Source organism: Dendrobates tinctorius, unplaced genomic scaffold (assembly GCF_039654945.1).
Source record: "Dendrobates tinctorius isolate UK_male_01 unplaced genomic scaffold, ASM3965494v1 ptg000158l, whole genome shotgun sequence".
Lineage (NCBI taxonomy): Eukaryota > Metazoa > Chordata > Amphibia > Anura > Dendrobatidae > Dendrobates > Dendrobates tinctorius.
This window is the reverse complement of record NW_027361825.1, coordinates 14,986,063-14,999,740: the sequence shown is the minus strand read 5'-3', so window position 1 is coordinate 14,999,740 and position 13,678 is coordinate 14,986,063.

Here is a 13,678-nt window from a genome sequence, read left to right as displayed (position 1 = left end):
GACTGCATTGTGTCTACAATTTATTTTGGCTGCAGCATAATGACTGTTTGCAAAGTTCTATCAGGTGTGTGTGCTGATAATTATGTTGCCTTCAGTGCATTGTCTAACGTTTTTTATTTTTTTTCCCAACAGTGAACAAAATCCGCACACGTTGGCGCTCGATGAAGGACCGTTTCAACACTGATGTTCGTGCTGAGGGACAGGTTCGGAATGGTTCAGCGGCAAGGCGCAGAAGAAAGTACCGCTATTATCGAGAGTTGGCTTTCCTGAGACCGGTCCTTGCCAGCAGAGCGTAAGGTTTTTATTTTGTTGTTTGTTTTTTATTACTATGTGCTTTTCTATTCCACAGCTGATGCTTCTTTGTTAATGCACGATACTAATGTTTTCCCTTTCTTTCCACAGCATTTGGAGCAGCACCCTGCAACCTGTCCCGGGAGCGATTCTTCATCGATCGACCTCGGACCCGTCCCAGCCATCCGACAGCCAGGAAGCATCTTGCAGGTCAGCAACACAGACAGCTGGTGACCAGGAAGCTGGTCCATCAGGTGTTCCCCTGTCCCAGGTCTCTGTCACTGGTTATGCGGGCACTACCCGCCAGCGGCAGAGGGCCTTGGACAGGCCTGTCATGCCCGAGTTCATGCACTTGAGTGAGGCCTTTCAGGGCAGCCTCAAGGCGCTGTCCGCCAGAATGGAAAGCGGTTTTTCCCTGATGGAACGTGGTTTTAACCACATGGAACACCACTTCCACTCTGTTGACCAGCGCCTTGACCATCTGGAGGCCGACCTCAACAGACCAGTGCACCATTTTTTCAGTAAAATTGAACAGGGCATGGTAGAACACCTTAGTCCTGAGCAACAGCTGAGTGTGTTACAGGCCTGCAACACTGCTTACTTGCAGGCTATGCAGCCGAATCGGTATGTGCAGTAGTCAATGGTGTCATTTCCAACAGTTCCACCGCTGACTCGCTACACCTCCCTACCGACTTCTGCTGCATACCACTGCACGGCCACCTGCATTCCCAGCGAAGCCGGACACCACTACACCACCCCAAGTCTGAGTGCTGCTGGACACTCCTCCGCCACCACCACTATGTCAAGCACTGCTCCTGTATGGAGCACCGCCACAGCACCACCAGCATGGAGCCAAACCACCACAGTACCTGCTTGGGCCACCGACACCACCAGTCAGCATCAAAAGAGCACCGCCAGCACTCCTCAGCAAAAGAGCACCGCCAGCACTCCTCAGCAAAAGAGCACCGCCAGCACTCCTCAGCAAAAGAGCACCGCCAGCACTCCTCAGCAAAAGAGCACCGCCAGCACTCCTCAGCAAAAGAGCACCGCCAGCACTCCTCAGCAAAAGAGCACCGCCAGCACTCCTCAGCAAAAGAGCACCGCCAGCACTCCTCAGCAAAAGAGCACCGCCAGCACTCCTCAGCAAAAGAGCACCGCCAGCACTCCTCAGCAAAAGAGCACCGCCAGCACTCCTCAGCAAAAGAGCACCGCCAGCACTCCTCAGCAAAAGAGCACCGCCAGCACTCCTCAGCAAAAGAGCACCGCCAGCACTCCTCAGCAAAAGAGCACCGCCAGCACTCCTCAGCAAAAGAGCACCGCCAGCACTCCTCAGCAAAAGAGCACCGCCAGCACTCCTCAGCAAAAGAGCACCACCAGCACTCCTCAGCAAAAGAGCACCGCCAGCACTCCTCAGCAAAAGAGCACCGCCAGCACTCCTCTGCCAAAAAGCACCACCAGCGCTCCTCTGCCAAAAAGCACCACCAGCGCTCCTCTGCCAAAGAGCACCACCAGCAATCCTCATCAAAAGAGCACCACCAGCACTCATCAAAGGAGCACCACCAGCACTCCTAATCCAAAGAGCACCGCCACCAATTCTCCTCATAGTCCTGCCTGAACTTCTGCTCAGATCCCAGACAGGCAGCCTCCGTCTAAGAGCACCGACATGACAACATCTCCAAGGATCACCGCCACTTCTTTGAGCACCGACCTAACTTTGTCCCCTTCTAGGAGCACCGCCACTGCCACCACAGAGCAGCAAATTGGTGACCCGCATTCCATCTTTTACAAGGCAACGCCACGGTCCACCATCACCAAGCGGTCGAGCAAAGTACGGCGGTCATGCGGTGCAAGTTGGTCCAGGCAGGATACTCCTGCACCAAAAAAAACAAAAACAAAAACTTTGTTCATCCATCCACCCTCTCCTCCTAATGTGTCTCAACCTGCCTCCATGTCCATTCCAGAGCTCCCTTCCCCCAGTACTTTTGTCGCCCCTTCTCCTAGAACCCCTTCCTCAACTTCCAGCCGTTCCTCATCTCTCCACACCCCAAAGTATCCCAATCTTCCCCCAAACGTCATTGCTAATAAAACTTTTTTTATTTTAGTTTTTGTGAAAAAATAAATGTGCAATTGTGCTTTTAAAATATTTGGATTGGTTACTGTGTCAATCGCCGAGTACACACACTGCCCCGTACACACACTGCGCCGTACACTTAGCGTTTTTGCCACCAGATATCTCCATTACTGAGACATGTTTCTTGTGTCAGTCTTGGAGATATGTGTTGTCAACTAAACCAATCTACATGACTTGTCTTTTCCACAGCAGTCTCTACATTCTTGTAATATGGCACAGAGTAGATCCAGCAGGGTTCCCCAACTCCAGTCCTCATGGGATACCAACAGATCATGTTGTATGGAATCCTTTTTTTTTTTTTGGCTCTTGTGAAGCAGTTATCAACTGAGCTATGGATTTCATTACAACATGATCTGTGGGTGGACCTTGAGGACTGAAGTTGGGGAACCCTGCTGGATCCAGTCTGTGCAATATTACACAAATGTAGAGAGTGATGTGGAAAAGACAAGTCAGAATTTGTCCTATACTCACACAAGAAACATCAGTAATGGAGATATCTGGTGTATTGCACACACTGAATTGACCAGTCTTCAAGGCCAACAAACAAATCATGTTTTAAATAATTCCATTACTCTGGTGATAACAGTATCACCTGAGGGAAAAAAAATTACATCCTTATAACATGATCTGTTGGTGGACATTTAGGAATAGATTTTGGAAACCCTGGCATAGAGGATGGTGTTGAGTGCAAGGCATATCTATTGTTACCTTGCATTTTTTGTACCGTCCTCATTTAACTATTATAGAAAAGGCAAGGAACTATAGATATACCTTGTAATTAACCACATACTCTTATTACGTGTGTGTTGAAGAAACTGATTAATGATTGTGAAAATAAATGTTATATATGCTTCACAAATACCCTGACCTTGGATCATTATAACACCTGGGCAGGTGAATACACATGAGTTTGAACCTGCAGCGTTGCTTAACTCTCCATATATTTTGCAGATGATTATAGTGATGCTGCAGTTTAATCTGTATTGTAATGCCCATTTGTGTTTTATTATCTCCACAATCGCTGTTAATTGAACACAGACTATAGAGATTATAAAGGTAATACAACTTGTGTGTATGTATAATTACCTACTCAGGAGTATTAGTGAATTCATGATGCACAAAACCCAGCATCATAAATTCACTGATACACCTGGCTACTTGCTAATGGTATTGGGAGTGTAAAAACAGAGAATGCACTCAGTACTAGAGTTGAGCGATACCAGCCGATACTTGAAAATATCGGATCGGAATGGATCGGCCGATCTTAAAAAAAAGTATCGGTATCGCCGATTCCGATACCGGGAACCAATGCAAGTCAATGGGGCCAAAATATCGGAATTAAAAAAAAACCTTTCTTTCCTTGTAGGTTAATTCTACATGAAGAAAAACAACTAAGAATAATGTAGAATGTATTGTGGGAGGTGGAGGAGACATTAAAGCCATAGAGGTTTAGCCCAATCAAATGGAATAGCAGGAATTAAACTTTTTTTTTTAAAGATGTTAGGAGTTACAAAGATATTGACTATGTTAGCCTCATTTATATTTTGCCAGACATGTATGTCTTCTTCTTCTACTTCCTTTTTTTACATTCTTCTTCTTCTTCTTCTACTTCCTTTTTTTACATTCTTCTTCTTCTTCTTCTACTTCCTTTTTTTACATTCTTCTTCTTATTCCTTTTTTTACATTCTTCTTCTTCTTCTTCTACTTCCTTTTTTTACATTCTTCTTCTTCTTCTTCTTCTTCTTCTTCTTCTTCTTCTTCTTCTTCTTCCTTTTCTTACATTCTTCATATTCTTCTTATTCAACAATTATTATTCTACATATTCAGCTTCTTCATCTTCTTCCTATTCTTCTTCATCATATTCTTGTTTGTGTCAGGCATTCCTGTAGTTGTTATCTAGAAAAGTTAGAAGTTTACACCTTCCGTTCTGCCTGTCACAAAAGATTTACAACAGGATTTGTCCGCGTTCAGTTTGGCCTGCAGAAGCAGGCCTTTTCCAGGGGCACCACGAGGAGGAACGGACTCACCCCCATACACTGCTTAGTCTTCTTCTGCTTATAAATAAGATAATATCATTTGCTCAGAGTATTAGTCTTATGCTTAATGTTCTTCTGCTTTGTTTTTTTTATGCTTCTTTGTCTTCTCTCTCTTGTTGTTCTGCATCTTGGTGGTTGTCTTCCTGTTCTTTGTCCTCTTGAACCAGCTGACGGTACTGGCACCCGGAGGGGCAGCAGAAGGAACAAGAGCCAATGGCACTACCGAGGACCAGCTGACGGTGCTGGAACCCGGTTACTAAGCAGGAGGTACCTGTGCTACAAAGCACTACCAAGGACCAGCAGACGTTGCCGGAACTCGGATACCGAGATGGAGGCACCTAGGCCAAACGCTCTGACGAGAACCAGCTGACGGTGCTGGAACCCGGAGGGGTAGCATAAGCTGCAAGAGCAAATGGAAATAGCGAGGACCAGCTGACAGTGCTGGCACCCGGAGGGGCAGCAGAAGGAATAAGAGCCAATGGCACAACCGAGGACCAGCTGACGGTGCTGGAACCCGGTTACTAAGCAGGAGGTACCTGTGCTACAAAGCACTACCAAGGACCAGCAGACGTTGCCGGAACTCGGATACCGAGATGGAGGCACCTAGGCCAAAGGCTCTGACGAGAACCAGCTGACGGTGCTGGAACCCGGAGGGGTAGCATAAGCTGCAAGAGCAAATGGAAATAGCGAGGACCAGCTGACAGTGCTGGCACCCGGAGGGGCAGCAGAAGGAATAAGAGCCAATGGCACAACCGAGGACCAGCTGACGGTGCTGGAACCCGGTTACTAAGCAGGAGGTACCTGTGCTACAAAGCACTACCAAGGACCAGCAGACGTTGCTGGAACTCGGATACCGAGATGGAGGCACCTAGGCCAAAGGCTCTGATGAGAACCAGCTGACGGTGCTGGAACCCGGAGGGGTATCAGAAGTTACCCCTGAAAAGCAAAGTTGGCATGCCGCAAGCTGGCCGCAGTTACCGAATCACACAGTCCTACAGGGGGTGCTTGTCCTACTGGCACTATGGAACAAACCTTTCTTACCAGAACCCGCAGTCCACATAGGAAGCACCTAAACTGCTGGCACCCTAGCCTCGGCTAACCCAACCGCAACACGACATGGCAACTTGGGGTGGCAAACTGACATTGACACTTCCCGGAAACAGCAGGCAGGGCTGGAACCAAGCTGGGCAGGAGGGAGTACCCGTGCCAAAGTCAGTTATGAGCAGCAACTGGCGATGTTGGAGCCCAGGACAAGCACTTAGCAGGCTGAGGCCTGATGTGCTGTCAATTGGGAGGCAGCAGGACAGATTGCCATCAAAACAGCAGGGGAACAGCTGACGTTACTGAACCCCACAAACACAGGAGCTAGTGTTTTACTCTGTGAAGACGGCACTTCCGAGCAACAACTGGCTGTGTTGAAGCCCAGGGACAAGCACGGAGCAGGCTTAGGCTGCATTGAAGAAATTTTAAGATCGGTTGTAGACTACTAATTTGAACCAAGCTCCACTTAGGCCTGTGGATTCACTGATTTTCGTATTTCCCCTGTCCTCCAACCCCGCCAGTTACAGCTCCGAAGTGGCGTCTGCACAATCCACACTTGTTCCTGTGTTACAGGTGTTCAGTCCGGTCAGTTAATCCCCTGATGTGTGTCCGGCAATGTCGCCTGCTCTGTCCACATTCCGATAATGGGAATGTGGACAGAGCAGGCGACATTGCCGGACACACATCAGGGGATTAACTGATCGGACTGAACACCTGTAACACAGGAACAAGTGTGGATTGTGCAGACGCCACTTCGGAGCTGTAACTGGCAGGGTTGGAGGACAGGGGAAATACGAGAGACAGTGGAGCCACAGGCCTAATTGGAGCACGGTTAAAAATCAGTAGTGGTACGACTGTGTAGGCAGCAGGAGACTTTGCCATCCACACAGCAGGGGATCAGCTGACATTACTGAACCCCACTGAGACACGGGAGCAAGTATCTCTTTCCGTGTGGACGGCACTTCCGAACTACAACTGGCTGTGTTGAAGCCCAGGAAATAGGAGGGTGTAGGCAGAGGCCTACTGTATTTTGAATGAGTTTACAGCAGGAGAGACTGCCATCCACACAGCAGGGGATCAGCTGACGTTACTGAACCCCACTGAGACACGGGAGCAAGTATCTCTTTCCGTGTGGACGGCACTTCCGAACTACAACTGGCTGTGTTGAAGCCCAGGAAATAGGAGGGTGTAGGCAGAGGCCTACTGAATTTTGAATGAGGTGACAGCAGGAGAGACTGCCATCCACACAGCAGGGGATCAGCTGACGTTACTGAACCCCACTGAGACACGGGAGCAAGTGTCTCTTTCCGTGTGGACGGCACTTCCGAACTACAACTGGCTGTGTTGAAGCCCAGGAAATAGGAGGGTGTAGGCAGAGGCCTACTGTATTTTGAATGAGTTTACAGCAGGAGAGACTGCCATCCACACAGCAGGGGATCAGCTGACGTTACTGAACCCCACTGAGACACGGGAGCAAGTATCTCTTTCCGTGTGGACGGCACTTCCGAACTACAACTGGCTGTGTTGAAGCCCAGGAAATAGGAGGGTGTAGGCAGAGGCCTACTGAATTTTGAATGAGGTGACAGCAGGAGAGACTGCCATCCACACAGCAGGGGATCAGCTGACGTTACTGAACCCCACTGAGACACGGGAGCAAGTATCTCTTTCCGTGTGGACGGCACTTCCGAACTACAACTGGCTGTGTTGAAGCCCAGGAAATAGGAGGGTGTAGGCAGAGGCCTACTGTATTTTGAATGAGTTTACAGCAGGAGAGACTGCCATCCACACAGCAGGGGATCAGCTGACGTTACTGAACCCCACTGAGACACGGGAGCAAGTATCTCTTTCCGTGTGGACGGCACTTCCGAACTACAACTGGCTGTGTTGAAGCCCAGGAAATAGGAGGGTGTAGGCAGAGGCCTACTGAATTTTGAATGAGGTGACAGCAGGAGAGACTGCCATCCACACAGCAGGGGATCAGCTGACGTTACTGAACCCCACTGAGACACGGGAGCAAGTATCTCTTTCCGTGTGGACGGCACTTCCGAACTACAACTGGCTGTGTTGAAGCCCAGGAAATAGGAGGGTGTAGGCAGAGGCCTACTGTCTTTGTAATGCGGAGACAGCAGGAGAGACTGCCATCTCCACAGCAGGGGAACAGCTGGCAGTGCTGAACCCCACTAACACTTGAACGAATGTGTTTGGCTCTGTGGAGACGACACTTCTGAACACCAACTGACGCTGTTGGAGCCCAGGATTAGGCGAGGAGCAGGCTGGGGCCTACTGGATTTTGGCAGGTGAAGGCAGCAGGAGACTTGCCATCTCCACAGCAGGGGAACAGCTGGCAGTGCTGAACCCCACTAACACTTGAACGAATGTGTTTGGTTCTGTGGAGACGACACTTCTGAACACCAACTGACGCTGTTGGAGCCCAGGATTAGGCGAGGAGCAGGCTGGGGCCTAATGGTTTTTGGCAGGTGAATGCAGCAGGAGACTTGCCATCTCCACAGCAGGGGAACAGCTGGCAGTGCTAAACCCCACTAACACTTGAACGAACGTGTTTGGCTCTGTGGAGACGACACTTCTGAACACCAACTGACGCTGTTGGAGCCCAGGATTAGGCGAGGAGCAGGCTGGGGCCTACTGGATTTTGGCAGGTGAAGGCAGCAGGAGACTTGCCATCTCCACAGCAGGGGAACAGCTGGCAGTGCTGAACCCCACTAACACTTGAACGAATGTGTTTGGCTCTGTGGAGACGACACTTCTGAACACCAACTGACGCTGTTGGAGCCCAGGATTAGGCGAGGAGCAGGCTGGGGCCTACTGGATTTTGGCAGGTGAAGGCAGCAGGAGACTTGCCATCTCCACAGCAGGGGAACAGCTGGCAGTGCTGAACCCCACTAACACTTGAACGAACGTGTTTGGTTCTGTGGAGACGACACTTCTGAACACCAACTGACGCTGTTGGAGCCCAGGATTAGGCGAGGAGCAGGCTGGGGCCTACTGGATTTTGGCAGGTGAAGGCAGCAGGAGACTTGCCATCTCCACAGCAGGGGAACAGCTGGCAGTGCTGAACCCCACTAACACTTGAACGAATGTGTTTGGTTCTGTGGAGACGACACTTCTGAACACCAACTGACGCTGTTGGAGCCCAGGATTAGGCGAGGAGCAGGCTGGGGCCTACTGGATTTTGGCAGGTGAAGGCAGCAGGAGACTTGCCATCTCCACAGCAGGGGAACAGCTGGCAGTGCTGAACCCCACTAACACTTGAACGAATGTGTTTGGTTCTGTGGAGACGACACTTCTGAACACCAACTGACGCTGTTGGAGCCCAGGATTAGGCGAGGAGCAGGCTGGGGCCTACTGGATTTTGGCAGGTGAATGCAGCAGGAGACTTGCCATCTCCACAGCAGGGGAACAGCTGGCAGTGCTGAACCCCACTAACACTTGAACGAACGTGTTTGGCTCTGTGGAGACGACACTTCTGAACACCAACTGACGCTGTTGGAGCCCAGGATTAGGCGAGGAGCAGGCTGGGGCCTACTGGATTTTGGCAGGTGAAGGCAGCAGGAGACTTGCCATCTCCACAGCAGGGGAACAGCTGGCAGTGCTGAACCCCACTAACACTTGAACGAATGTGTTTGGCTCTGTGGAGACGACACTTCTGAACACCAACTGACGCTGTTGGAGCCCAGGATTAGGCGAGGAGCAGGCTGGGGCCTACTGGATTTTGGCAGGTGAATGCAGCAGGAGACTTGCCATCTCCACAGCAGGGGAACAGCTGGCAGTGCTGAACCCCACTAACACTTGAACGAACGTGTTTGGCTCTGTGGAGACGACACTTCTGAACACCAACTGACGCTGTTGGAGCCCAGGATTAGGCGAGGAGCAGGCTGGGGCCTACTGGATTTTGGCAGGTGAAGGCAGCAGGAGACTTGCCATCTCCACAGCAGGGGAACAGCTGGCAGTGCTGAACCCCACTAACACTTGAACGAATGTGTTTGGCTCTGTGGAGACGACACTTCTGAACACCAACTGACGCTGTTGGAGCCCAGGATTAGGCGAGGAGCAGGCTGGGGCCTACTGGATTTTGGCAGGTGAAGGCAGCAGGAGACTTGCCATCTCCACAGCAGGGGAACAGCTGGCAGTGCTGAACCCCACTAACACTTGAACGAACGTGTTTGGTTCTGTGGAGACGACACTTCTGAACACCAACTGACGCTGTTGGAGCCCAGGATTAGGCGAGGAGCAGGCTGGGGCCTACTGGATTTTGGCAGGTGAAGGCAGCAGGAGACTTGCCATCTCCACAGCAGGGGAACAGCTGGCAGTGCTGAACCCCACTAACACTTGAACGAATGTGTTTGGTTCTGTGGAGACGACACTTCTGAACACCAACTGACGCTGTTGGAGCCCAGGATTAGGCGAGGAGCAGGCTGGGGCCTACTGGATTTTGGCAGGTGAAGGCAGCAGGAGACTTGCCATCTCCACAGCAGGGGAACAGCTGGCAGTGCTGAACCCCACTAACACTTGAACGAATGTGTTTGGTTCTGTGGAGACGACACTTCTGAACACCAACTGACGCTGTTGGAGCCCAGGATTAGGCGAGGAGCAGGCTGGGGCCTACTGGATTTTGGCAGGTGAATGCAGCAGGAGACTTGCCATCTCCACAGCAGGGGAACAGCTGGCAGTGCTGAACCCCACTAACACTTGAACGAACGTGTTTGGCTCTGTGGAGACGACACTTCTGAACACCAACTGACGCTGTTGGAGCCCAGGATTAGGCGAGGAGCAGGCTGGGGCCTACTGGATTTTGGCAGGTGAAGGCAGCAGGAGACTTGCCATCTCCACAGCAGGGGAACAGCTGGCAGTGCTGAACCCCACTAACACTTGAACGAATGTGTTTGGCTCTGTGGAGACGACACTTCTGAACACCAACTGACGCTGTTGGAGCCCAGGATTAGGCGAGGAGCAGGCTGGGGCCTACTGGATTTTGGCAGGTGAATGCAGCAGGAGACTTGCCATCTCCACAGCAGGGGAACAGCTGGCAGTGCTGAACCCCACTAACACTTGAACGAACGTGTTTGGCTCTGTGGAGACGACACTTCTGAACACCAACTGACGCTGTTGGAGCCCAGGATTAGGCGAGGAGCAGGCTGGGGCCTACTGGATTTTGGCAGGTGAAGGCAGCAGGAGACTTGCCATCTCCACAGCAGGGGAACAGCTGGCAGTGCTGAACCCCACTAACACTTGAACGAATGTGTTTGGCTCTGTGGAGACGACACTTCTGAACACCAACTGACGCTGTTGGAGCCCAGGATTAGGCGAGGAGCAGGCTGGGGCCTACTGGATTTTGGCAGGTGAAGGCAGCAGGAGACTTGCCATCTCCACAGCAGGGGAACAGCTGGCAGTGCTGAACCCCACTAACACTTGAACGAATGTGTTTGGCTCTGTGGAGACGACACTTCTGAACACCAACTGACGCTGTTGGTGCCCAGGATTACGCATGCCGCATGCAGAGGCCAATGGGCAGCGGTTTTTATGGAGGTTGTGGACTACTACTGATTCTAACCATGCTCCACTTAGGCCTCTGGCTCCACTGTCTCTACTATTTACCCTGGCCTCCAACCCCGCCAGCTACATCTCTGAAGTGGCGTCAGCACAATCTACACTTGTTCCTGTGTTACTGGTGCTCAGTCCCATCAGTTGATCCCCTGATGTTTGTCCGGCAAGTTCGCCAGCTCTGTCCTCATTCCCACTACTGGTTATGGGAATGTGGACAGAGCAGGAGACCTTGCCGGACACACATCAGGGGATAAACTGATGGGACTGAGCCACAGGAACACAGGAACAAGTGTAGATTGTGCTGACGCCACTTCAGAGATGTAGATGGCGGGGTTGGAGGTCAGGGGAAATAGTAGAGACAGTGGAGCCAGAGACCTAAGTTGGGCACGGTTAAAAATCAGTAGTGGTTTGAATGTTGATGGAGCTGGTGACTCTGCCGTCCACACAGCAGGGGATCAGCTGGCATTACTGAACCCCAGTAACACAGGAGCTAGTGTGTTTCTCTGTGCAGACGACACATCTGAGCGACAACTGGCTGTGTTGAAGCACAGGGATTATAGTTCAGGTGGTAGAAAAATGAACACACCAGCAGACCTGGATACAGTTGCCAACCACTAATTTAGTCTGTAAGAGGAATGGCAAAGTCTTTGGAGATCCAGGCCTTGTTCATTTTCAGAAAAGTCAGCCGGTCAACATTATCGGAAGATAGTCGCGTGCGACGGTCTGTTAGTACACCACCTGCGGCACTAAAGACACGTTCCGATAATACACTGGCAGCAGGGCAAGCCAGCACCTCCAATGCATACTGGCTAAGCTCTGGCCATGTATCCAGCTTAGAGACCCAAAACTTGAAGGGGGAAGAGCCATCTGGGAGTACAGCGACAGGGCAAGACATGTAGTCTGACACCATCTGACGGAAGCGTTGCCTCCTGCTGACTCGAGGCGTCGCTGATGGTGTAGACAATTGTGGTGGACACACAAAACTTTGCCACATTTGGGCCATAGTGGTCTTGCCTTGTGCTGCGGCACTGCCTCTGCTCCCTCTTTGTGCAGAGTTTCCTCCACTGCCTCGACGCACAGAGCTGCTTTGTAAAGCACTTGCAACAATGCTGTCGGGTGGAATGGAAAACATTATGGACTGCACCAGTGACTCTTCGTACTCCCGCATTTTACGCTCCCGGTTCAACGTTGGTATGAGCCTTTGTACGCTGTCCCGGTAGCGAGGATCTAGGAGGGTGTACACCCAATAATCAGCCGAGACGAGAATGTGGGCGATGCGGCGGTCGTTTCTCAGGCACTGCAGCATGAAATCAACCATGTGCTGCAGACTCCCAACTGCCAAAGAACCGCTGTCCCCTGTTTGAGGCGTGACCTCGACCTGCTCTGCATCACCCCACCCTCGCTGTACATACTGAGTAGAGGTTTGTGTACCTCCCTCCTCTGGAGAGATGTCTTCCTCCTCCATCGACTCCTCCTCATCCTCCTCACAAAGTGTCCCCTGCCTAGGCCTTTGTGAGGAAACACGTAGCGCAGACTGTCCAGAAGCAGATGGCATTTGGGACTCCTCATCCTCCACCTCTTCTGAAACCTCATCCCTTAGTGCTTGCAGTGTTTGTTGAAGCAGGCAGATAAGGGGGACAGTCATGCTGACTAGTGCATCATCTGCACTCGCCATCCGCGTGGATTCATCGAAGGCACGCAAAACGAGGCAGATGTCCTTCATAGAGGCCCACTCAATGGTGCTGAAGTGTGAACGGCGCACAGTGCGACTTGTTTGCGCCTGATGCAGCTGGTACTCCATGACTGCTGCCTGCTGCTCACACAACCGCTCCAACATATGTAACGTTGAATTCCACCGGGTGGGTAGGTCACATATGATGCGATGTTCTGGAAGGCCAAATCGTCGCTGCAGAGCAGCGAGGCGCGATCTTGCCGTGCTGGAACGTCGCAAGTGAGCGCACTCTATGCGGACCTTGTGCAACAGTGCATCAAGATCCGGATAGTCCCTCAGAAAGCTCTGCACGACCAAGTTAAGAACATGTGCCAGACATGGGATGTGTGTGAGGTTGCCTAGGCCAAGAGCTGCCACCAGATTTCGGCCATTGTCACACACTACCAAGCCCGGCTGGAGATTCGCTGGCCCAAACCACACATCGCTCTCCAGCTTGATAGCATTCCAGAGCTCCTGCGCTGTGTGGCTTCGATTCCCCAAAGAAATTAATTTGAGTACAGCCTGTTGACGTTTGGCCACGGCTGTGCTCATATCGGTCGTAACAGGCTCCTGCTCTGCTGTTTCTGAGGAACTTGAGTAGGAGGAGGAGTCTATGTGTACAGACTGGAGTCCTGCAATCCGTGGCGTTGGAAGAACACGTACAGCGCCACTCTCCAGATCCGTACCCGGCTCCACAACATTGACCCAGTGGGCAGTGAGGGAAAGGTATCGTCCCTGTCCATGGTTACTGGTCCACGCATCGGTGGTCAGGTGGACCTTGCTACTAACGGCGTTTAGTAGCGCATGTTTTATTTTGCCCTCAACATGTTTCTGCAGGGCAGGGACGGCTCGCCTGCTGAAATAAAAGCGGCTGGGCACGTTGTATTGGGGGACTGCCAATGCCAT